At 53.6% G+C, this 25,076-nt stretch overlaps 1 protein-coding gene across 2 annotated transcripts in view; it reads left to right on the top strand.

Annotated features, from left to right (window-relative positions):
• Positions 1–25,076, top strand: part of SDK2 (sidekick cell adhesion molecule 2) — a 273,296-nt gene that overhangs the window by 15,581 nt on the left and 232,639 nt on the right. The gene's annotated exons all lie outside the window — the stretch shown is intronic.

The following is a 25,076-nucleotide window of genomic DNA, read 5'->3' as shown; positions in this document are numbered from 1 at the left end:
ATGGCATGGCCCTATTTGCACGGCTGGCCCATAACTTGGCCAGGCTCTGCCACTTGTAGGCTAAATGCCCTTGGCCAAATCACTTAGCTTTTCTGAGCCTCAGTTTCCTCATCTGTTAAGTGTGGATTTAAAACAAACAAAACTCCCTCACACTCCCAGGGCTCTGGGAGAATTGGCTGATGTAATATTTGGGAACAGACCAAACACGTGGTCTGTGGGGCACGTGGGGTATTCCTCTGTGAGTCAGAGGGGCTCCTGCAGCAGCCTTGTCCCACCTCCACCCCTGTGCTCCTGACCCATCTGTCTAGGACTCTGCCAGCCTGTCACAGCCTCTGCCCATGACTTTGTCTTCCTCTCCCAGGAGCACCCTCCCCGGGGGACCCCAGGTTCCTGCCCTCTCCAGTAACCTAGGGTCTCCATGCCTGTTTCCAGATGGAACAGGGCACTCAACAGCACCCTGGAACTCAGCTCACGTGGAAGGAGGCGTTGCTGAAAAAGATGCAACCCCATATGTGTAATCATCATCGCCATCATCGTCATTGTCATCCCGTATTTGGTTGAACCTAAGACACCAGTTGTAAGACACGTCATTATTTTATGTGCCACGAAGAAAAAACTGCTGCCATTTAATCTGCAGTAAGATGCATCCTGACTCCAGAGATGCAAAAGTGCATTTGGAATCTGTGAGCTTGGCTAACAGCTACCATTCACAGGATGCTCAACCCCCGCCAGGCTCCGTTCTGAGGGTGCCACGTGAAGTAACGCTTTTAACCCTCACAGCAACCCCCATGAGTTTGGAGTCAGCCATCCTCTGGACCACAGAACAGGCCAGGAGAGTTGATTCAAAAAATTTAAGATGCTCATGTTGGCAGCATTCGCCCATTGTCCAATGTCGCAGAGATCCCCTTGAGGTCCTGGGCTCCCAGCCAGTGCTGTTGGGCCCAGGAAGGCTGAAATGGAGAAGGTGTACATGGCTAAGAGGCCACCCCCCAGTAGACTGAACACTGCCCTTCTGTCCCTGGCACAGTGGTTCCAAACTCGTGTGATTCGGGAAACCCTCTGAGACCCACCATGGACCAGGCCCCTGGGGCTCAGACCCTGGGGTTTGCCCTCAAGGCTCCAGAACACTGTCCACTCCCCATCACTGTCTTCCTAGAATGTGCCGGGCCTGATGTAGTCTCTGTCCCTGTCCTGCCCCGGGCTCCACGTTCTTTCCACAGCTCTGCCTGCTGCCAGCACCTGTCTCCTGGGGGACAGGGGCCCCAGAGGAATGAATGTCTGGCTTTGGTTCCTCCACCAGGCCTCCCCTCTGCGCTGGGACTTCCGGGCCAGGCCAGAGCTTCTGAATCAGCTCCACTTGGCTCTTCTCCTTTGGCCAATCCCGAAAGCCAAGTGAAGGGCTTGGCTCTAATTACACGGAGCTCCGGGGCCGGGCTGGCACAGCTGAGTGCCCTGCATCCTCCCAGCCCTCGGGGTTTGGGTGTTGTTGGGTGGTGGTTTCCTTGGAGAGGCCAAGGCCCCGAAGACAGCTGGCCCGTCTCCTCCGCACCCCAGCCAGAGCCAACCCATTAGTCTGTCGCCACAGACAAGGGAGGGCGTGGGCACTGTTCTAGTCATCCTGCAGGCATCGTTCTGCCATGACACTTTCCCAGCCCCCAGAAGGTCCTTCCTCACACTACAGCTCTTGGGAAGTTTCCATCTGTGTTCCAGTGCTGCGGGCTCCGGCCCCCGTGGAGGTGTGGGCTTGCACTGGCCTGCCCCATCACACGCAGCTCTGGCCAGCTCAGCGCTGTTTGCTTACGACACCTTAGGAACAGCTCTGAAGTAGGGTCCAATCTCTAGCCCACTGCAGGACCAGCAACGTAATTCGCAGTGCCCAGTGCAAAATGAAAATGCGGGTCTCTTATGAACAGATTATTAAGATTTCCAAGATGGTGACCACAGAGCTTTAAAGCAAGGGTGCGGCCTTTTTAAGGACCAAGGCCCCTGTGACTGCACAGGCCACTCACCCGTGAGGCGGGCCCTGCCCACTGGGGAGACCCTTCAAGGATCCCCTCTTCTCTCCTGGCCTTGGTTTCGTGGTGTGTACCAGCAGAGAATCCAGCATCTAAGATCCTGTGTTCCTTCTCCTGTCTTCCCTGGGCCCCCACTACCCTCCCTGGGCTGAAATGCCAAGGGGCTCTCTTGTCTCAGGCCCTAGGGGGAAGATTAGGTGAGGCAGAACGGTGAGCAAGCATAGAAACTTCTCCGTGAAGTTTTGTCCAGAAGAAGGTCTCGATCATCATGGGCAGGAGAATGGCGGGGAGGGACCTGGAATTCAGCCCCGTCTCTGGGGTGCCTGCTTGTCTGGTCCTGTCTGGTATGTGCTGCTCTCGCTGTCTGTCTCCTTATCCTATGAGAAGCTGCATATGCAATGCCGCCGTCTTCAAAGTCAGAGCACACCTCAGCTAGAATCCTGCCCCTGCGGCTTGCTAGGTGTAGGACCTTGGTGATATACTGACATTCTCCCAGCGTTAGTTAGCCCATCTGTAAAATGGGGGCAGCGATACACATTGCTCATAAAATGTTAATCTTCTGTATCCAATTTCCTCCTTCCCTGTTGACTCCCTGAGGGAGACCAGGAAAATCCTTCTGCAACACTGGATAGATTCTTCTTCTACAGTCGGCAGTGGCACAGAGCATCTGGCACATAGTAGCTGTTCAGGAAATAGTGGTTACTGTTAAAAGCACTACCACTACCACCCCTCTTATGGTTGTGTCTTCCCCAGGTCCAGCCGGGTTAATTCAGGGCTTTCAGAGGCGCCAGTGCTTTGAGTGGCTCAGAACGGTCCTTGCAGCATCAGCACCACTTGGAGTTGGCTCGAAGTGCAGAATCTCAGGCCCCACCCCAGAGATGATGAATCAGAATCTGCACTTTAAGATCCCTAGGTGACGTGTGTGAACGTTAAAGTCTGGGAAGTACTGGATTCGTTGGCTGCTGTTGCTGTCTTAAGATAAATTTTGAGAGGACAGGGGCCCTCCTGAAACATGTGCTATCACTTCCATCACCTTCCACGGAGGATGCATGGAGAAGCTACTGGTTGCTAAAACTGGTCTCTTTCAGATCCCAGTTCCCTGTGCTCAGAGTGCAGACAGTGCTGCATTCCCGCCCCAGCCCGGCCCCGCTGGTGGAGAGGACTGGGAGGGAGCGTGGGGCCCGAGCTGTCCCACCCCATCCTCCTCCTGGGAAATCAACACAGAGTCCCTGCCTTGTTAATGGTCTGTCTGTGATGCCACCTTTGATACGGGAAGGAGAACATGAAAAGGAATCACCCTGTAAATAAAACCAAAATTTCTCCAGGAGAACAGGCACAGGAGTGCCCCTGTGGGAGTACGTCACTCACTGAAGGGCAATTCCCTACTGGCGTGGATCCTTTCCACACCAGGGAGAAGCGCAGAGCAGCCCAGCCAGAGCCACAGGCGGCAGGCAGCTGAGTGAGCCGGGGTCTGGGAGGAGGTGGGGTGCAGTGGAATTGACTCTCATGGGGTCAGAGCCCCAAGGTGGCGTTAAGCTAGCTCTGTGAGGCCTCCCTGCCCGTCCCTGCTTTGGCAGAGCAGAGAGGGAACTGCGCTGGTTTAGGGGTGGTCTTATTTCCCCAGTCTCTCCTCCCGCTCTAGCTCTGTGGGTTTGGAGGGGGATGGGAGGGCCTCCTCCCTCCTTACTCGCCTCTGCCCCTCAGGGCCCTGGGCAGAGGACTGGGACTCCCTGTTCCTCTACTCAACCAATTGATGGGCCTCCAGCCCCTTACAGAGCAGTGGAGAGCTACGGTCGAGGATCAGAGCTAGGACCATAGGGCCAGGCAGCCTATTTGGCTGTGGTCAAGCACTCCAGCCTCTCTGAGCCTCAGTTTCCCTATCTGTAAATTGGAGATGGTAGTACTTGCTTCGTGAGGTTGTTGTGAGGATTAAACGAGATATTGTTTGTAAAGCTCTTGAAGAGCTTCTGGCATATAGTTAACACTGCATTAAGTATTTGTTAAATAAATCAAAATGAAACAGGAAGCAATAATCAAATGGGGAAGAGATGCCTTCCCCCTGGGGGAATCAGGAGGGACTTTGTGGAAGATGGAGTATCTGAACTGCGGACATAAAGATGCACCGTAGTTGCGACGTGGAGATGCAAGCTCAGGCAGAGAATTCCGGGCAGAGGCCACTGTGAAGGCCTGGCAGTGGGACCGTTAGTCAAGTGCGGGATGGGAGAGGTAGAGTCTTGGGTCCTTGCTGCCTCTCCTGGGAATGTCGATGAAGAAGAAGGTGATCAAGGCCCTTGGATGCCGAGCTGAGGACTTTGCAGTTCAGAGCTCCAAAAGCTGAAAGCCGGCACCAGCCCCAACCCTGCCAGAATGGGGCCCAGGCTTTGGGCCATCCTGGATCCTGGAGAACCCCTGTAGAAGTTGTTTCCTCTGTGCTCCTTTTGGGACACTTGTCCCCGAGGAGGAGTGGGTGGAGCCCGGGAAGAAAGGATCACCTCTCTTTACTTTGTCCAGGTGTCCTTTGCAAGTCACTCTACGCCCAGGTGATGTGATGGGAGCATTTGGGTCTCAGCGGCTGTCACATGCCTCCCTGCCTCCCTCCGCTCAAGGCAAGAGACTGAGGGGAAAGACTGAGAACTATTGAGAAGACTTGTCCTGGCCACAGAAACAGCCCCAATTTCTGTAATCCAGAGGGTCATGCTGCAGATCCAGAGAGAAGCACACAAGGAGAGGAGACCTCTGTGTCTGGCTGAGGGGATCCGCCTAAATATGCGCCTAGAGACAGTGGGGGCATGGAGGGGGGTCGCGGGTCCCCTTTCCAATGTGTGGCTGGCTTTCTGGCAGCCCAGGGATAAAAAGCTTTTTCCCTGCTGTCATTGACCTCTCTGTTCAACAGAGAGAAAAGTACTTGGAGCCCACGGCCGAGCAGAAATGAAACTGGGAGAAGCCTTCTGAAGTTTGGAAATTTGGAGCACAGCATCCCCTGTGCAGGAGAGGATGTGGGCAGTGGGCGGCTGACTCCAGAGGACACGTGGGTTGATACCTAGAGCTGTGCCGAGCCCTTCTCATTGTTCCCTTGCCAGGACACACAGAACAGGGGTAGCTGAGAAGGGGATGCGAAAGCCTTTGACCCTTTTTCTGTATCTCTGCTTTTAGAAGTCTGTCTCTGGTGTGTCCAGCCATGGGTTTTATTTTCTTTGTATTTATCCTGCTTAGGGTTCACTGACCCTCTTGAATCTGTCCATTTATGTCTCTCACTAAATTTGGGGAAATGTCAGCCATTATTTCTTCAAATATTTTTTCAGCCCCCTTTTCTCTTCCTTCTCCTTCTGGAACTTCTCTACCACTTACATTCGGTGTGTAGGTATTGCCCACAGGCCCCTGAGCCTTTGTTCACTTTTTTCAATCTTTTTTCTCTCTGTTCTGCAGATTGAATAATTTCTATACGTATATTTTCAAGCTCACTATTTGCTCTCTTGTCTCCATTCTGCTGTTAAGCCCATCCAGCGAATTTTAAAATTTCACGTATTATATTTTTCAGTTCTAAAATTTCCATATGCCTTTATCAATATATATATATTTTCTAGCTCTGTAAAGATTTGATGTCTTTACATTCATTGAAAGCATGTGTCATATATCTCACTGAGTATAGTTATAGTGGCCACTTTACAATCAATGCCAGCTAACTACAACATCTAGTCATTTCAGAGTTGCCTCTGCTGATTGTTTTTTATTTGAGAATAGGTCATATTTTCCTGGTTCTTTGTTTGTAGAGTAATTTTGGGATGTATCCTGGGCATTGTAGTTGTTACGTTAAGGAGAACCTAAATTCTGTTCTATTTCTTCAAAGAGTATTGATTTTATTTTTGTTTTAGTGGGAATTAACTTAGTTGATTCAAACTGCAAATTCGGTCTCTTGGGGCAGTTGCTCAGATCTCGGTTCGGTTCTTTTATCCTCCGCTGGGTTGCTGCAGTCTGCCCTGAGCAGGCCTGGTTACAGGGCACCCCGAGATTTGGGCAGTCTGTGCAGAGAACTGGGGCTTCCTCCCTTGGGCTCTCCTCCTCCCAGGATTCACCCTCACTTGCCAGCAGCTGTGGTCGCCCCGTATTCTCTAGTTCTCCAGGCCAGTGAGACTCTGAGTTTTCTAGTGGAGGTTTTTTTTATTGAGATGAAGTTCGCATGACATAAAATTAAGCGTCTTAAAGTGAACCATTTAGTGGCATTTAGTATATTCAGAATGTCGTATAACCACCACCTCTATCTGATTTCAAATGATTTTCATCACCCAAAAAGAAAACCCGTACCCATGAAGTGGTTGCTCCCCATTTCCCCTCTCTCCAGCCCCTGGCAGGCACCCATCTGCCATCTGTATCTATAGATCTCCCTATTCTGGATGTTTCATATAAATGGAATCATACAGTATGTGACCTGTTGTGTCTGGCTTCTTTCACTGGGATAATGTTTCTGAGGTTCATCCACGTTGTGGCAAGTATCAGTACTTCATTCCTGCATTCCCTCTTATGTCTGAATAATATTCCACTATATGTACACACTGCAGTTTGTTTATCCGTTCATTTCTTTTTTTTTTTTTAAAGATTGGCACCTGAGCTAACAACGGTTGCCAATCTTCTTTTTTTTTCCCCCTGCTTTTTCTCCCAGTACGTAGTTGTATATTTTAGTTGTGGGTCCTTCTAGTTGTGGCATGTGGGACACCACCCCAGCATGGCCTGATGAGCGGTGCTGTGTCCGCACCCAGGATCCGAACCGGCGAATCCCCCGGCCGTTGAAGCAGAGCGAGCGAACTTAACCACTCGGCCACGGGTCCAGCCCTCTGTTCATTTCTTGATGGACCATTGGGTTGTTTCCACCTTTCGGCTGCTGCAAATAGTGCTGCTGTGAACAACATGTATTTGTTTGGGTATCTGTTCTCAGTTCTTTTGGGAATAAATCTGGGTGTGGAATTGCTGAGTCATATGCTAATTCTATGCTTAACTATTTAAGGAACTGACAAACTGTTTTCCACAGTTACTGAACCATTTTACATTCTCAGCAGCAAGGTACAAGGGTTCCAATTTCTTCACACCCTCACCAATAACTATTTTATATTTGCTTAATTAATTATCTCCGTTTGTTTAATTACAACTGTCTTAGTGAAGCGGCACCTTATTGTGGTTTTGATTTGCATTTCCGTGATGATTAATTGATGTCGATCAGCGTTTTACGTGCTTGTTGGCCGTTTATATATCTTCTCTGGAGAAATTTCTATTCAAGTCCTTTGTCTATTTTTTAATCATGTTGTCTGTCTTCTTGTTGTTGAGTTGTAAGAGTTCTTTATATATTCTGGATGCTAGACCTTTTGTCGGATATATGATTTGCAAGTATTTTCTCTCATTCTGTAGACTGCCTTTTCACTTTCTTGATAATGTCCTTTGATGTTCAAAAGTTTTTAATTTTGATAAAGTCCAACTTGACTATTTTTCTTTTGGTCCTCAGATCTCAGAATCCATTGTGAAACCTGAGGCCATGCACATTTAACCCTGTGTTTCTTCCTAACAGGTTTATGCTTTGGCTCTTATATTTAGGCCCTTGATCCCTTCTGTGTTATTTTTGTGTATTGTGTGGTCCAGGACTTCACCTTCATTCTTTTGCATATGGATATGCAGTTGTCCCAGCACCGTTTGTTGAAGAGACACTTTTTCCCCACTGAGTGTTCCTGGCAACCTTGTCAAAAATCAATTGGCCATAGGTGTCTGGGTTTAATTCTTGCCTCTCAGTCCTATTCCGTCGGTCTTGCTGTCTGTCCTTATGGCAGCACCACACTGTCTTGATTACTGTAGCTTTGCTCTGCTAGGGTTTAGCTTTTCCTGCTGTGCTGTCTTCAGCCCGCCCTCCAGTTAAAAGCCTTCAAAACCAGGAAGCTCACGTTATGCCGTGTGCTTCTTCAGGCATCAGGTCCTCTCCAGAATCTGCCTGCTTTGCCTCAGTCTCCAGTGCCTCCAGGTAGTTGCTTTCTTTGCATTCTGTCCGGAGTCTATGGTTGTGAGCTGTGGGGTGGCTGCTCTGGCAGGCGTTTACTCGGCTGTGCTGGAAGCAGAATCCCCACTCCTCTCCTTCTTCCTGCCATTGCTTTCCTTGGCTTTAATGAGAAAGGCAGGGGTGATGGGGGAATGGGGAGTTACCTGCCAGGTACTTTCCCTGTAGAAGACTTCTTGCTTGGCCCTGGTCCCTGAACCGGGAGCTTAGGGTGAGGAGGCCTGCTTTCCACGCTCCTCCTGCACCATCCCAGGCACTCAGTGGACTGCAGATTCCAGAGAGAGAGAGATGAAGTCTCTCCCTTTTTCTTTTCACTTCTCAGCACTGTGCTGGGCACACGGTAGGCTTTTAATAGTTCCTCATTGGAAAATGGTGTGGCTGTGACTCCAGGAAGAGTAGAGAAGCGATGCCTCGGTGATTCCTCCTGGCTCCGCAGCCCCCGGGGGTTAGCATTTGCCCCCCACCGGGAGGGTCTTGTTTTAGCAAATTACAAATGAATCAACAGACACGCTGAGCTCTCCCTTTCCACAGCGAGAGGCAAGTTGGCATGAATGGCCGTTTCTGCCACAAGCCAGAAGCAAAACGTTACATGTGGCTGGGCCAAGGTGGGGGGCCTAATTAAGAGGGCCATTCCTAAGTATCAGAACCGTGTCATTTGCAGGCTAATGAAAGGGTCTTGTGTAGAAAATTACCGTTTTCCCTCCTCGCAGGTAAGGAAACCTGCTATCGGATCAAAGTCTCTGCAGTTTGCCCTGGATTAAGTTAACCTCCCCTCTGTGCCTTATCAGGCCTCCTTGCTGACCCCCCACATTCCGCGGGCCTCCCGGGCTCCTGGGCAGACTGGGCTCGGGTTGGCGGTGAACTCATCTGAGAGTAGCTTGCCCTGGTTAGGACTTGCTTTTCTTTGTTCTGTTTTGTCTTAGGCATTTCGATGTTGATGTTTTCTCACAACAACGTTGTTTGGTTGGTTGGCTTCTTCTTTGAGACAGTCCTGCCCAGAGGCAGGGGCATGGATAAAATGACCTTCAGGTGTCTCTTCTGGCCCTCTCGTTATTGTCCTTTCCTCCTGGAGATGCATCAAGAATTCTTTAGTTAATGGGCATAAAGTGCTTTGAAAACACAAACTGTTAAGCGGCATCGGGGATGTGCTCACTAATTATTTATGATTTCAGAAGAGCCAGTTAATTCACCAGGAGAGGGAGTTAGATGGGCAGGAACAGTACATCACTCAGGAGATCAAGGCAAATCACAGGGACCCCACGCCTCGCCCTGTGTGCCGCTCCCTGTCCCCTGGGGATGCTGCTGGGTAAGCAGGACAGGGGGCGCTCTCTGCAGCCAGGTGGCCGAGGTCCTCAGGCACCACCACCTGGGACCTTCCTCTGCAGTTGCCTGGAGCTCAAAATCTGAGCCAGGAGCCAGAAGAGACCCCAGGGGCCCTGGGTTCATCCATTTGCCTTGGAGCAAGACCACGTTCAGACCATCCTGGAAAGAGAAGCCTTGACTCTTCCTTCTGAAGACTCTCCAGAGAGGGAACGTGGCCAGAGGCTTCCCTGAGACAGACCCCTCTAGCAGCTCCAGGGTCTAGAATCAGAAAGGCCATGTAGGTCCTTCCTGCTGCCACTGAGACCCCCCCTCTGCAAACCCTCTGCCCTCCCCTCCACAGCCCTCCACCCCCTTTGCTGGGTGTGCCACCAGCCGTCTTGCCCATCCTGCCCACAAGGGTGCTGAGGGCCGTGGGCATGTGCTTCTTCCGTCCTTCATTCAGTAACAATTTGTGGACCTCCTCCCATGCGCCCAGTGGGCCTGTGGACATCCTCCTCCCTTTCGTCCCAGCTCTTTCCTCTCTCTCCTCTCTTCCTAGGAGAGCATGCTTCTCTGCCCACGGCATCCGCCCCCTCCATTCTCAGCTGTCTCCACTTGAGAAGGGGCCCCTCTGCCCCTGAGCCCTGGGAGCTGACCCCTTCCCAGGCATCCCACCATCGGAGACCGGGGAGGAAACTGTGCTATGCCTGCAACTCCACTGAGCACCCCGCTCCCCCCATCTCTCCGGCATCTTTTTAAGGACTGGGCTGAGGAAGAAAGTGGCTTCATATCCTTGTGACTGTCATATTTTTCTGCAAAAAGTAGCGCTATTCCAAGGCCAGTTCATTTCGTATCTTCCTTCTTTGATAGCATCTTGGAATGTTCATTTTTCCCTGCCCCAAACACCCAGGACTCAGACTCCCTTACTCCAGAAAAAGGATCTGCTGCCACATGGTAATTCAGCCCGGAGAACAAAACAAAACAAAACAAACCCAGACAAATACATGCTCAGGGCTAAACATCACAGGCAGGGGCCCTAAAGGCTATTGGTCAGCCAGCTTAAGTGAAATGAAATCACGATAGCCGGCCTCTCTCCTCATTCTCCCTGCCTGAGGCTGCGTGTGTGTGCCCCTGCGAGCTGGGGCTGGAGAAAGCTGTGGGCCCGGGGTAGAAGAGTTTGCCCAGCTCAGGAAAGGGGGTGCTTCGGGGAGGGGAGAGGGCAAGGAAGGAGCCTGGGGCAGCTGCGGAGTGTCTGTGGAATTTGTCGTGTCCTCAGGCCAGTTTGCAAGGGGAAATCCCAGTGGCTTGCCTTTCTGGTCCCTTCATAGCATTCTGGGAAAAAAGCGATAACTCTTTCACAAGCTGAGCTGTGTGCTTGCTCTGTGCAGACTGGCAAGGTGGGATGCAGAGGGAAGAGTGTGTGTGTGTGCATGTGTCTATGTGGGAGGCATGTGATGTGTGTGCATTGTGTGGGTGTGTGTATGGTTGTGTATGCATGTTTTTGTGTGTATGTGTGTGTTGCTTATTTCACATGACTGTAGCTCAGAAACTGGGCATCACCGAGCTGTGCTGGGAGCTTTATTGCAGACCAACCCCCACAGCAACCTATCAGGCCCCGGGGTCATGCATGGTGGTTAGAATAAGACGGGGTGCCGAGAGGAGCAGAACTTGGGGAGAGTGTGTTTTCCCTCCTTTCAGTGAGTGGCACAGACACGGTGGGTCTCCGTCAGCCCTAACATCCTCTAAGTGTTGTGCAAGGAACTGGGTTCTGCAAAGAAACTTGTAAAGACTGTGCCCCTCAGGAGCATATAGTCTGGTGTAGACTCCTGCTTACAGCGAGGAGGGCATCTGGGCAGCGGGCAGTACATTACCGGGGTGCCAGGGAGCCTGGTTCTAGGCCCAGCCCCGCCAGAGACCAACTCAGGGGCCTTGGACAAGTTATTTGACTTCTGGGGCCTCAGATTCGTCATTTACAGCAGAGAGTGTTCACATCAGTGATTTCTTAGGGTTACGGAGTCAACAGTTTGAACGTTTACCAAGCGTGTACTCATTGCATGCCAGGCATGGTACTAGGAGCTGGAGAAATAAAGACGAGACCAACAGGAATAATAACGACAGAGGCGGCTAATCCTTACCCAGCACTTCCTCCGAGCTGGGCGGGATTTGCACAGAGGGAGCAGCCTCTGTGGATGGACTCTTTCCAAGATGCCTAGGACATGTTTTGTGGTCCCTGACCTCAAGTCTAGCCTGGACCCGCTGTCTAGTCTAAGAGGAGAGAAATCCCACAGGATGTTTAAATCAAGTGTTAAGAAAGAGGCAGCATAGAGTCCTTCAGGAAAACAGAAGCAGGCGGGGGCTCCATCCTGGGTTAGGGAGAGCTTTCTGGAGGAGCCATACCTGTGCTGAGTTCTGAGTCAGGGTGGGAACCCCTGGCCTGCAGAGGAAATGGGAGGGGATTCCAGGCTGAGCCAGGGCCTGGAGGCTGGAAAGAAAAGGCATTAAGTTAAACGCACAGGGGCAGAGGGGAGGAGAGAAGGCCCGGGAAGGCAGAATCTCGGCTAGGAGCCTGGACTTTATCTTCTCTGTCTCGTGTGCCAGGGGGGTGGGGGCAGCGGCTTTTTCTTTTGTTTTAGTAGCTAGATCTCTCTACGGCACGGTGGGAATAAATTGGGTTAAGAAGTGTAGGTCCCTTCTTCGCAGAGACCCCCCTTCTCTCTACTCTCACTTGCAGAAAGTCCCTGAAACTTAGTTAATTCCTTCCCTGGGGACTCCAAGAGGTTCCCCCTCCCGGTGGTCCCCCCTCGTTGCAGGGGGCTTGGCTGATGCATCCCAGCCTCTCCCGCTGAGGTCCCAAAATAGAAGGAAAGGTGGAGCAGCTGGCAGGGGAGTGAGGCCCCAGATGCCATTGGATGGAGGTTGGCCGGTCAACAAAAGGGTCCAGGACAGCCTGATGGATGGATGAGCACATGGCAGCGGGGGAGGGGTTGGCGAGTGGGGGTGGGGCCGCAGGATGGCTCCAGTTTCAGAAACCTGCCTCCCGAATGCCTGCAAACAGCTGACAGCCATGGAAAGCGGATGAAATGGGATTAGAACATCCTTTCCAAAGAGAACACGGACTGCAGAGCGTTGACAATACGGTCCCTGTCCTGCTGGCTTCGGGGCTAATTCCGCCAGCCTGGAACCAGCTCTCTCCGGGGGCCTGGGGCCAGGGGGAGGGGGAGGGGAGCGGGAGACACACTGGCGTCTCCAGGGAGACGAGGCTTGGAGCCAGAGAGGGCCCTGGGCTGGGACGGTGGGTTCCTCCAGAGGTCAGCTTGTCCATCTCCCTGCCCCCTGCTCAGCCGCAGAACGATGGAAATCTCTTTCAGGGAAACTAGTCCTGCTGTCTTTAACCCAGCCCTCACCTCACTCCGCAGGAGACCATCTCCTGAGTAACTAAAGTCTCTCATGCCAGAGGCCACGCTCAGGACTGAGTGGGGACGGAGGGTCAAAAGAGGCAGAGCCTGGGAGCCAGGATGGTAAGATGGCCCTGGGGGGCATCCCCTGCTCCCTGACATGACCTTGAGCGGGAGAAAGGTCTCTCTGCCTCCGTGTTTTCATCTATAAAATGAGATCTTGCGTCCTCAGTGGAAGATGGAAGAACACGCAGCACAGAGCCTGGTGTATAATGAGCATCCAGGATGCGCTGCCGTTACTATTATTATTGCTCCTCTGGCTGGTCCTCTGCCCCCCTCCTCCCGCCCACACCCCCAAACCTCTGCTCCAGGAGTCAGGCCGGAGGGAGGGGCCTGACCCAGGGAAGCAGAGCCTCCATCTGCCACCCTGGTCTTGTCCTCGGCAGCAGAACCCCCTTCCCTGGGCTTCTTTGTCTGCCCCCCAAGCAGGGTCCCAGTGAGGGGCAGCGAGACCCTGCCTGGGCCAGCTTGCAGCCATGTGCTGTTGGGTCACGGCTCTTGTATCCTTGCGTTTATCTTTCCCGCATGAAGAGGCTGAAGCAGGGGTGAAAGGACTTGATGTTTATTTTGATAACGAGTTCTCAGTGCGTTTGCAAACTAATAAAATCAACTCATTAGGCTGCATGTTTAATTCACAACTGTACTGCGGGGAGACTTCCCTGGTGGCTGATGGGTAATCCAGGCTCCCTCCTGAGAGGGGGCAGCGTCTGCGGTATTTAAACTCTCCGTGACCGGCGGCACATGTCAGGGTCCTACCCCTCCCCTTCCCCACGCGGGTTGGGAAACCTGAGAGGGGCACTGGGGACCTCGTCCTGCAGACCCCTGTCCTGCCCAGGAGGTGCCTTCATCTGCACCTGGGACGCTGGGGCATCTCCCTCCTCGTGGGCTGCGAGGGGTGGGAGGGGAGCAGGGGAGAGGCTGGGCAGGACTGCCCTCTTCAGGGCTGGCAAGGCCGTGGTCCCAACAGGAGGGGTATGGAGTGGTGAACCAGAAGTTCATGTCCATTCCCAGTCATCTGTCTCAGAGCTGTGACCTTGGGCAAGCCACAGCCGCTCTGAGCCCCCAGGCGGACGTGAGGAATGACAGCGGGACCACGACATTTGTCCAGGCTCGGTCACTTGGATTTCCAGTAAAGCGTCATTTCCCTCTGTGCAGACGATATTGAATTGAGACCCGTGGCTGATTTCACATCCTTTGGAGAGTTTTACCATTTTTCTGACAGGTCCTCATGTTCTTCCTGAGAAGGTGGGGGCACGTCTCCCCTCTCACACACACTTGCTCACACACCCTGCCAGTCCTTGCTGGACACACGTGACACACACCGACACACGTGGCTTACACATATGCCATTACACACACACACCAGTTGCACACAAACATGCATTTGTGCGTAAACACACACGTGTACACACTCCCTGCTTCCCTCACAGCCACTCTGGGGGACATTAGCAATACCATTGGCTCTTCTGGCTGTCAGCATCCTAACTGCACCGAAGCAACCCTGTGAGTCACAGAGACCCAAAGAGTGACCCAGATACCAAGATTCACACTGTCCTGGGATTTGCCGCTGCTTAGACAAGTGATGGGACAAATCGGCTGAGAGCAGAATAGCTAATTGATTATTTCCCCCTGCAGTGTCTGGAATGGGGCAGGCAGCTTCTGGGCTTCTAGTAGGGGGACAGAGTGCATTTCGTGGTGCCCTGAGCCGCTGGCTGGGCCGCCCCTTCTCTCCAAAGGACATGAACCTCTTTGAAGGGCTGATGAAACCTCTGGATTTCAATGAAACCTCTGGGTTCCTTTCCCCCAGAAAAACCACAGGCATGTGCCTGAACTTACAGCATTTAGGGTGTAATTTCAGGGGGGTTCAGCTCCCTGTCTGGGGGTTCCTGGAGGGCAGTGGCTCCAAAGCATCCTAAGCTTTCATGCCTCCAGAGAGCAGAGTTGCGCCCCCCAGGACTGGGAGGAGGGAGACAGGGTGTCTTTCTCACATCTTCTCAGAGTGAGGGGGGGTGCACGAGGATGGGCGGGCACCTCCTTTCTCCTTGTGCCCACGACAGTTGTCTCTAGAGCAGCTGCCTGGCCAGGCTGTGTGCCTCTTGTCACACCAGCCCCAGCCCTGCTCCAGGCCTTTTGAGCTGTTTTTGTCTCCTGACAGCTGCCTGTTGATTGCTGGAACGGGACACATGCCCAGCCAGCAGGGACTCTCTCGTTCCCTTGGGGGCTCTCCTGCAACTCCTCCCCCAGGGCTTTGACTCTTTGGGATTTGAAGAGCCCCGGTCATCGATTATGGCATATATATAACTGCATATAGATAACAGGGCCCTGTCACCTCCCTCTAAGGTCATTCCCATTAGCAGAGAACTGTGTTTTCTCCCATCTTGAAAAACAAATCTCTTGAGCCCACTTTCCCTGGGGCTGCGGCCTGGCTCACTCCTCTTCCCTGCGTGTCCTCACCCCCTTGGCGAGCTCATGCGGTCTCTGCGCCCACAAAGAATAGGTGTATGCCTCCAGCCCAGACCTGTCTCTCGAACTCCAGACTCCTCTGTCCAGCTCTGCATCCGCTTGCATGACCCATAGTCACCCCAGACTAGCACACCCATGACCACGCTCCTGATGCTCCCCCAGCATGCCCTCCTCCAGCCTCCCCGGGCTTCCGTGAGGGAACGCCATGGCAGTTGTCCACAGCCCAGACCTTCAGCCCATCCTTGACTGTGCCCCTTCTCTCACACCCACATCTAATCCAAGAAAATAATCGACTTAGTCGAATATGTTTTGCTAATAACTGTAGAATCCGGCTGCCGCTCACCACCTTCTCTGCTGCTACGCCGGTCTCACCACCGTCATCTTTGCCCTGAGTTCCTGGAGTAACGTCCTGACGCTGGACAGTGGCCATAGTGATCCTTTTAAAATAGCAGCGATCCCTCTCCCCTGGAGTGTGGGCTGAGCTTCGCGCACTTGCTTCCGGAGAGTAGACCGTGCACGGGGAAATTTGCAAAGTCACTTTACCGCGGAGAACCGTGGCAAAGCCCACTCAGCCAGGCGGTCACGGTCAGCATCATCAGCCCTACGTCGTGTAGACAGTGTGTACCTCTGATGAGATGTGATGAGAATGGCACTTTACCTCTGTGGTCATCCTCCCCAAAGCCCAAGGCACAGTCTGACCATGAGAAAAGCATCAGACAGACCCACGTGGAGGGACATTCTACGAAATGCCTCACCCATGCTCCTCGAAACTGTCAAGGTCACCAGAAACCAGGATCTGAAACTGTCACAACCCGGAGGAGGCTAAGGGGATCTGACAACTAAATCCTGGAAGGGATCCTGGAACAAAAAAGGGGCATTTGGGAAAAACTAGCAAAATCTGCATACACCGTGGAGGGTAGTTAATCACGGTGTACCAGGTTGGTGCCTTAGTTGGGACAAATGTACCCTCATATGTAAGATGTTAACAGGAGGGGAGCTGGGTAAGGGGGTAGATGGGAACTCTTTGTTCTGTCTTTGCAACTTTTCGTAATCTGAAACTACTCTAAAGTAAAATATTATTAAAAAAAAAAAGTGGAAGTCAGAGCCTCTGTCGTCTGCCCAGAGCCGGCAGTGTGAAAACCCCAGGGCAAAGCCATCGTCCTCAGAACAGTTCATGAGGCCACTCGAAGTGACACCCTGCTGCTTCTTTGAGCCCCTCTCTTTTGTCCCTCCGCTCAGCCGGTGGCCTCTGTTCCCTGCCCCACGCCGTGCAGCCCCCACTGGAGAGCCTTGGGGTCAGCTGGTGGGCTACCCTGAACTATCCACGTCCAGAAAGCTGGTTCTCTGCTAAGTGTCTGCTAGGGTGTCACCTTCTCGGCGGGGTCTAGCCTGACTATAACCCACCCCACACCTGCTCTCTGCACCCCCAGACCCCTCCCCTGTTGACACCTTTCTTTCGTATCACGTATCACTTTTCAACACATTAGGTCGCTTGCATAGGTATCGTGTTTGATGTTTACTGTCATCCTTGACACACTGCTCCTCAACGGCAGGCATCTCTGTCTCGGTGTTCACACTGGATCCCAAATGCCCAGAGCAGTGCCTGGTAAATGGTGGGTAAGGAACAAATACATATCTGTTGAATGAATGAATGAGTGAATGAATCTGGGCCTCCCCCTGCTTTCAGGCCAGGTAAGAGTTAAGATAGCTAACAGTTGGACCGACCTATCAGAGTGGGCACCTGTGATATTGTGATTTGTAATAAGAATATATGTTTGCTCTTTGTCCCATTTCTGGCACAGAGCTCCTAAAACCCTTGGAATTTCCTGTGATGAGAGCAATAAAGGTTTGGAAAGCACCTAAAGGTAGCACCTAATGGTTGGAGCCAGCTGCATGGTTAGAGGGTTGGAACTTTCAGTCCCATCCCCTGGCCTCTGGGGCGTGGGCGGGCTGTGGAGGTAGAATCAGCCAATGATTTAATCAGTCATCACCCTGTGATGAAGCCTATGTGAAAACCCGAAAGGTCTGGGCTCAGAGAGCTTCGCAGTTGGTGAACACATGGAGATTTGGGGAGAATGGCGCGCTGGGAGAGGCCATGGAAGCCGTGTGCCCCTTCCCCATGCATTGCCCTATGCAGCTCTTCCATCTGGCTTTTCCTGCCGTATCCCTTCACAGTCAACAGGTGATCTGGTAAGCAAAGCGTTTCTCTGAGTTCAGTGAGCCACTCTAGCAACTTAATCGAACCCAGGGAAGGGGTCATCGGAACCCCCATCTATAGCCAGTCAGAAGCACAGGGTACACCCTGGACTTGTGACTGGTGTCTGAAGTGGGCGGCCGGGGGAGGGTAGTCTTGTGGGACTGAGTCCTTAACCCGTGGGATCTGATGCTCTCTCCAGGTAGAAAGTGTCAAAAGTGAGTTGAATCGTAGGACACCCAGCTGGTGTCAGAGAATTGCTTGGTGGGGGAAAAAAATCCCCACAGTGGAATTGGGGTCAGACTCGATAGTGCCTCACCTGAGCTCGCTCACGGCCCTGCCTTCCGGCTTGGGCTTGTTCGTGTCCATGCTGTCCTGGTAGGAAGGACAACTCTCCTTCCTCCTGGAGATCTGGAGGAATCTATGAAGCACTCCAGATTGCTCATTGTCTACATTCTGATTTGGCAATTGAATCAGTAGTTGCCTCTTAGGGACACATCATATCTCCCAGAGAATGTGGGAAAAGAGACCACTCACGGAAAGGGTGCTAAAGGAATAGGGAATAAAGGGACTATCCCCTCTCAATGTCTAGGACGGTCCACTCTCAATGTCTAGGACCGTCCCCTCTCAATGGCTAACCTCATGCTTTAGCTTTGGAGCCTTGAATATTGGAGACCCTCAAAAATGTTGGCTAGTGGACTTCCTAATGCAGGCTTCCATCATGGCAGCCCGGAAGTCGTCCTTACCCTCAATCTTTGACCACTTACCCCGCTGTTGGACTTGGCCTTGGAAACCTTCCCCTTAGCGTGGTCTTCACCAGCTCCCTAGACCCTCAGCCTGGGTGCCTCCAGAATGAAGAGTACCAGCTTCCTTTACTATTAGAATCTGTTTCCTATTTCTTTGATTTTTCCCTTCCCATCCCCATTCTCCAGACTGAAAACATGGATTCTCCATGGATGGAGTAGACAGTGGTTTTCCAAAAGGAATGGATTCTGGAATGAACCACACCGGGTTTAGGAACCCAGTTTGGTCATTTATTAGCCACGTCCCGTTGGTCAATTTACAATACTTCATTGAGCCTTGGCTGCAAGACGGAAGTAGCCACCCCTGCCTTTGGAGTTGCTATTCAGGGTTAGAGATGATGTACAGAAAATGGCGGCAGGCCTGGAGCAGGGCAGGACCCAATAGTGGAAGCTGTTATATTCATCATCCCCCTGAGAGCCCTCCCAGCCTTCTGCTCCCCAGCCCCTCACCCACAAGCAGCTCCCTCTGTCCCACCTCAGAAGAGGGGCTCAGCGGGCCACCCCGCCCCCTGCACCGTCTCGCTTCCCCAGGGGGCTCCCTCTGCCGCTTCCTGGACTCCTGCTGCGACCTCAGAGAGCCACAGGCCTGCATCACGAGTCCATCTGTGGTAGTTGAGGCATGAAGCCAAGTAATAATAAGAAACAACCGTGACGTGCCCCCCCCGAGCACCCCACAAAGAAATAGGATGTTTGCAAAGGAAAACCAACACAGCCCCATCTCTGCTAATTAGATCTCATCAGCACTTCAACAAGGCCACTTATTTTGTTTGGTGTGAGTGGATTTTTTTTTTCTTGTTTTCCTTAAAACACAGGAAGAAAAAAGCGAACTCCACAATTTTCTGCGGTCTCACTGGGTTGGCAGGAAGTGGGGTGTCAGCTCTCTCAGGCTCGGTGAATCCCAGGAGACTAGACTGAGTGTAGAGGTGGAGAGAAGAAACGGTGGATCTCTGAGACGCTCAGCGAGCATGTTGAGCACCTATCATGTGCCATGCATGCCTCGAAGGGCTGGTGACACACGTGTGAGCGTGACCTGTCAGCACGTGCTCAGAGTTAGTGAGGAACCCTAACACTCAAACAGAACTGGGTTCTGGTGCATGCGGCCGGTGCGTGGAGATGAGCGGGGTACCAACGAAACTTAGAGGAGTGACAGGGAACCCATCCAGGACTAAGTGGCGAGGAAGCCCTGCTGGGGGAGGTGATGCTGGGCTGATTCAGGAAAGGAGATGGGAAATCCGGGACAGGAGCTGAGTCACTCTTACGACTTCTGCCTCCTCCTCCACCCCTTGGCTGACGGCCCCACCTGCCTTCTCAAAGAGACGAGAACCCCCTCAGTTCCAGACGTTCCACTCCCATTTCCTGTGGTCAAGACCAGGCCCACCACCCAAGCCTGGATCCCGCCCCACTTACCTGCTCAGGTGCCCCCTCTCATCTGTACCCACCTCCTTTCTGTCTCTCTGCTGAGTCCTTCCCATCAGGTGTAGCTGTTAAGTCCTCGCATCTTCGCAACTTCTCTTGACTGCTCCGGCCCCTTCCCTCTGTCTTTCCTTCATGCCAAGCCTTCTGGAAGGAGCCATCTCCATTTGCCCACGTCCCTCACTGCCCGACCCCCATCATCCCTGCCCCTCCCCCTCGAAGCTTCCTGGTCAAGGTTGCCTGTGATCTTGTGTTGCTAAATCCAATGGACCCTTTAATGGTCTTGCCCACTTGCCCATAGCTGACCTTGCCCAATGGTGACCTCTCCCTTCTTCTTGGTTTCCGGAACACCACGGTCCCCTGGGGTCCTCCCTGTCCCTCTCACTCTCCTTCCTAGGCCCATTTGGGGACCTCCTGTTCTTGCGGTGGTCCACAAAATGTGAGTGTTAGCCAGTGTTCCCCTCCCCTACCTCCACCCCCATGGCTTCAGTTGCCGTCTCTGTGCCCCTGGCGCCCTCACCCACAGCTCCTGCCCAGTGTCTGTGGGGAGCTCCAGCCCACCTGGACATCTCCATTTGCATGTCTCCTCTTAGCACGGCCCCCGAACTGAGCCCCCAGGATTGCTATACCCGCATGCCTGCTGTGCCGGGGAGAGACCCTGCTGTCACCGGGTGGCTTACGCCTGGTGCCATCCCTTCCCCCTCCCCTCCCCGCCCTCCTTTTGAATAGCTCTGAGTCCTGCCCATTCTCCTGGACTTTCTCAGCAGTCCCCTGGCTGTCCCGGCCTTCAGTCCCAGGACTCAGAAGGATGAGGTGGGAATCCCAAAGCAACTGCTTGTTCCTTCAGGCCGTCTGCCCTCTGGGCTCCTGGGATGTTATGTGCTGTGTGCTGTTGTGACGCTGTTTGTCAGGGGCTGGGGCAAGCTGGGGGTCACAAGCGCCAGTCCCTTTCCCATGCCTGCGTGTGCTGTGTCCTCTTGGGAGGATGTGAAGGATGTGGCAAAGGTGGAGGGGGTTGGCTCCGACAGGGTGTTTGTCTCTGAGTTGACTTTTCCACCCTCCCGGGAGTGCAGGCCATCGGCCACCAGGCGGGCTTGCCGGCCAGCTGAATGGGGCTCTGTTCCTGAGGAACGGCCTGGGGCAGCTCGAGAGAGAGCGCGTGTGAGCACGTTGTTTCCACGGACCCCCACCTGGAAACCGCTCCCGGCCTCGCCCTGGAAATAAACACTCCGTGGCCAGGGAGGCTGACGTGTTGGCGCCCGTGGCCGGGAGCTGGCCCGGGCGGGCACTCCCTACGTGTGGCCGTCTCTGGGGGGACCTGCTGCCCATTTGGTCCTGGGTTCTGAGACGGCCATTGTCCTCCTGCTGAGTGACGTTGTTGGTAGTTCTGCACCTCCCTCCTTGTCCCCATCCTCTCGTTGACTCCTCTTTCCCAGGGCTCCTGTTGAGAGGAGGCACACTGTGACCACTCCAGGAAGTGGCCCAGGTGAGGGACATCCTCAGAGGATCCCGGCTGTGCCAGGGCCTGTGGTAGTAGGAGCCAGACCAACCTGGGTTGGGATCTCGGCTCTGTCATTCATAAGCTGTGTGACCTCTGGCAACTTTCTTAGCCTCTCTGAGACTTGATTTCTTCTTCTTTAAAGTGGGGCTAATAATACTTCTCTGATAGGGTAGTCTTAAGGAGTAGGGATGATGAGACAGTATTTGAAAAGTACCTAGCACAGAACCGTTAAACAAGTGGCTGCTGCCCCGTTTTTAGATTCTGGGTTGACGGGGGGAGAAGCGGGGACCGAGCGCTCAGGTGCTCTGAGAAGGCCGTCCTGCTATTGGGGGAGGAAGTGGTGTCTGCCCTCCCGATGCTCAGGCCTTCCAGCCCTGGCTGCCCTCCTAACGGTGGGGTGAGGATGTGGGCCTGTGGGCTTTCTCAGTCCCCAGGAACACAGAGGGACTCTCGAGGGATGGGCAGGGCTCTGAGCTCCAGGCTCAGCACTGTCCCTGCCTTGTTCGTGTGACCTCGGGGTGAACCACTCGACGTCTGGGCCTCAGTTTTCCAAACCTGCCTATATAAGTCAGAGTTCCCCAGGGAGACAGAACCAACAGGTTATATATAGATACACAGGCAGAGATTTATATAAGGCATTGGCTCGTGTGAGCACGGAGGCTGAGGGCTCCCACGATCTGCCGTCTGCAAGCGGGAGGCCCGGGAGAGCCAGTACTGGAGTTCCCGTCCGAACCTGAAGGCCTGCGAACCAGGGGAGGCCGTGTGCAAGGCCCAATCCGAGTCTGAAGGCTGGAGAACCACCAAAGCGTCGACGTCCGAGGGCGGAAGATGGCCATCCCAGCTCAACAGAGCACATTCGTCCTTCCTTCGCCTTTTTGTTCCATTTGAACAGATTGGATGGTGCCCACCCATATCGGGGAGGGCCATCTGCTTTACTCAGTTCACCAATTCAAATGCTAGTCTCGTCTAGAAACACCCTCGCAGACACGCCCAGAAATAGCGTTCTGCCAGCTCTCTGGGCATCCTTGGCCCGGTCCTGTTGACCCATAAAACTGACCATCATGCTGCCCAGCCCGCCTCCTACCTGATGAATTTCCCGTGGGTGCCACAACAAAGCACCACAAACTGGGTGTCTGGAAACACACTTGGGAGGTCAGAAGTGCAAAACGAAGGTCGCTTCTGGAGGCCCTGAGGCAGAATCCGCCCCACTTCTCTCTCCCAGCTTCAGGTGGTGCTGGCAATCCTTGGTGCTCCTTGGCTTGTGGACGCATGGCTTCGGTCTCTGCCTCTGTGGTCACAAGGCCTTCGTCCCTGTGTCTCTGTGTCTCTCATCACCTTCTCTCTGTGCCTGTCTCCGTGTCCACATTTCCCTCCTCTTAGAAGGATGCCATCGTTGGATTAGGGCCCAACCGAATCCAGTATGAGCTCATCTTCACTTGATTACAAACGCAACAATCCTATTTCCAAATAAGGTGGCATTCTGAGGTTCCGAGGGGATGAGAATTTGGGGGAACACTATTTAACCCAGCACACCCCCTCAAGGGACCAACGCGGTCAAACTCGGCTCATGACTAAGGGAGCAGGGTCTGAAGGCCTGGAGGCCCCTCTTGTGTGGGTTACCGTGTGCAGGGGTCTGCCCCTCAGATCCTGGCTCCTGTCCCCCGGGGGACCCCGCCTGGCTTGGACAGAGACTGGAATGCAAGGGAGTGAATGGCCCCGGATTAGTCGGTCTGAGCAGTTCCAAGGACTGGAGAAGGAGAGCAGGGTAGGGGAGTGGAGGTGGGACGGGCCGGGCGCTGGGGGGAGGGGGTCTGTTTGTTTTGACGACAATAAATGCCTCTTGATGGGCTGTGGTTTGCACAGGGACTCGGTGCCAGATCGAGTTGACTGCATTGATTGGATGGCCACAAAGCCCTGTCACGGAGCCCGAGAGGAGCTGGCAGGAGCTGCCTGATGGCCTGTCCCCAGTCTGTCCCCAGGCATCCTCGGAGTGACTTGGGGAGTTGGGAGCCGAGTGTCCAGGGCGGTGGGGCTCTGCCCTGGAGGGGCCCCGGAGGGGACAGCTCTGACCCTGGGACCAGGCCGTCGGCCTCCGCACAGCCCTCCCTCCCCGACGGCAGGCAGCAGCCAGAGGCCCGTTGGGAAGGCGGCCCAGTTTTAATGAACAAATTACTGTCCTTGTTAACAGCACAAACAGGGCTTTGGGGATGACGGGAGCCAGGGTTTGGGAAACAGCCACTAATTTAATGAAGAGGATGAATTCCAGATGTGGCCTCTGGCCCAGCAGACAGCTGCCCTCCTTGGGCTCCTGGGGAGAAACCCAGGGCTCCTGGGTGGGATCGAGGATGAGTTGGGGGCACAGATGGCACAAGGGGGGGCCGGGCTGCCCAAGGCTCAGGCCACGGGGGACCAGCAGCCCCCCTTTTCTAGCACGAGGACCCCTCTTCCAAAGAAACTCGGGGATCTGCATGTGCTCGTGGTTGTTCATTTAGCAACCGCTCTTTGAGAAAACAAGCGGTGACGAGGTGTTGCTGTGAATTCAATCTCGCTTTTAAATGGATTTTTATCTGATTAATCACAACAGCAGCCACGTACTTTTGACAAATGGTGTGTGAGATGTATTGATTCTGCCAGAAGACAGGGTTTGGGGCGCACGTGCACTGGAGAACCCCCTGTAAGAGCTCAGGGCCCTCGGCCCCCGTGCTGGAGACCACTCGCGTGGCTCTCTGGATCCCAGGAGCAGGCTGGGCTCCTCAGGCACTGAGAAGGAGCCTCTCATTTTATCCTGAGTCCCAGGAAGGAGAGGATGGCTCAGGGTGGAGGAAGGCGTTTTGAGCTACGCTTGAAGTAAGACGAAAAAGAAAGTGGATATATGTGTTTCCCTCCCTCCCACTTCTTTCCTCCCTCCCTCCATCCCCTCCTCTGTACCTCCCTCCTTCCACACCCATGTTTTAAGCACTGTTGGGGACACATCACTGGGACAGGCCCGTTGTGCAGGACCCAGCAATGCAAAAGGCCCATCCTTTGCCTTCCGGAAGCTCCTGGGCTTCATTTGGAAAAACAAGATAAGGAGTGGTTCCTTCAAGGTTGATGCGACATTTCCGGCTCGCTCCTTAACTAGAAAAGTCTCCTTTCAACTATCTTCTCTCTTGGGGATCTGTCTCAAATTTCACTTGACCCAAGGGTCCCACCACTTAAAAAAACCTAAAAAGAAGTGAAGCCGCTGATGCCGAATCTACTTACTTTACTGTATAAATGGAAGTGGAATGCCAGAGAGATGCCGTGACTTCCCCAAGCTCTGCAGCTCACGGGCGGTGACAGGCCCAGGCAAGGCCCTGGATCTCCTCACTACCTCTGTCTGGGCCCCTCCCACCTCCCCCGGGTGGCACAGATGCAGGTTTGAGGGCCACCCCTGGAGGGGTTCCACCACTCCCAGCAGGACCCTTTGAGTCCCTCATAAAGGCAGAGGCCAGCCCTCCATGTCGTGCCCAGCCCTTCACACTTAACTCGCAGCTTCTTCTCTGGGAGGGTCATTTACTGGCAATTACGGGTTTGAAGTGGGTCCAGTTTAGCAAGTGGTTTCTATAAAGAGCAGAGCGGTGTCCCCAGGGAGCGAGAGCCGGGCGGGCCGAGGGGGAGCCAGGGAAGACAGGCACTATCTGTGTTATGGATTTTATCGAGTCATAACAAGGCTAGAGAATAAACAATTACAACTGGCTGATGCATGGGGCTGCCTCGGCCAGCTGGCTGTCGGGGAGGCCTGTGCTGCCCGAGCTGCGCCCCGTGGTCCGGCGCAGCTGCCATCGAGCGCTGGGTCGCCGGCTGGGCAGCCTGACCCAGGAGGGCAGGGGGTTAGGTTCTACGACTCACCCCCTTCCCCCCAACCCCAACGAGCTGCC

This window comes from Equus quagga, chromosome 11, assembly GCF_021613505.1.
Source record: "Equus quagga isolate Etosha38 chromosome 11, UCLA_HA_Equagga_1.0, whole genome shotgun sequence".
NCBI lineage: Eukaryota > Metazoa > Chordata > Mammalia > Perissodactyla > Equidae > Equus > Equus quagga.
This window is presented reverse-complemented; position numbering and strand designations above follow the sequence as displayed.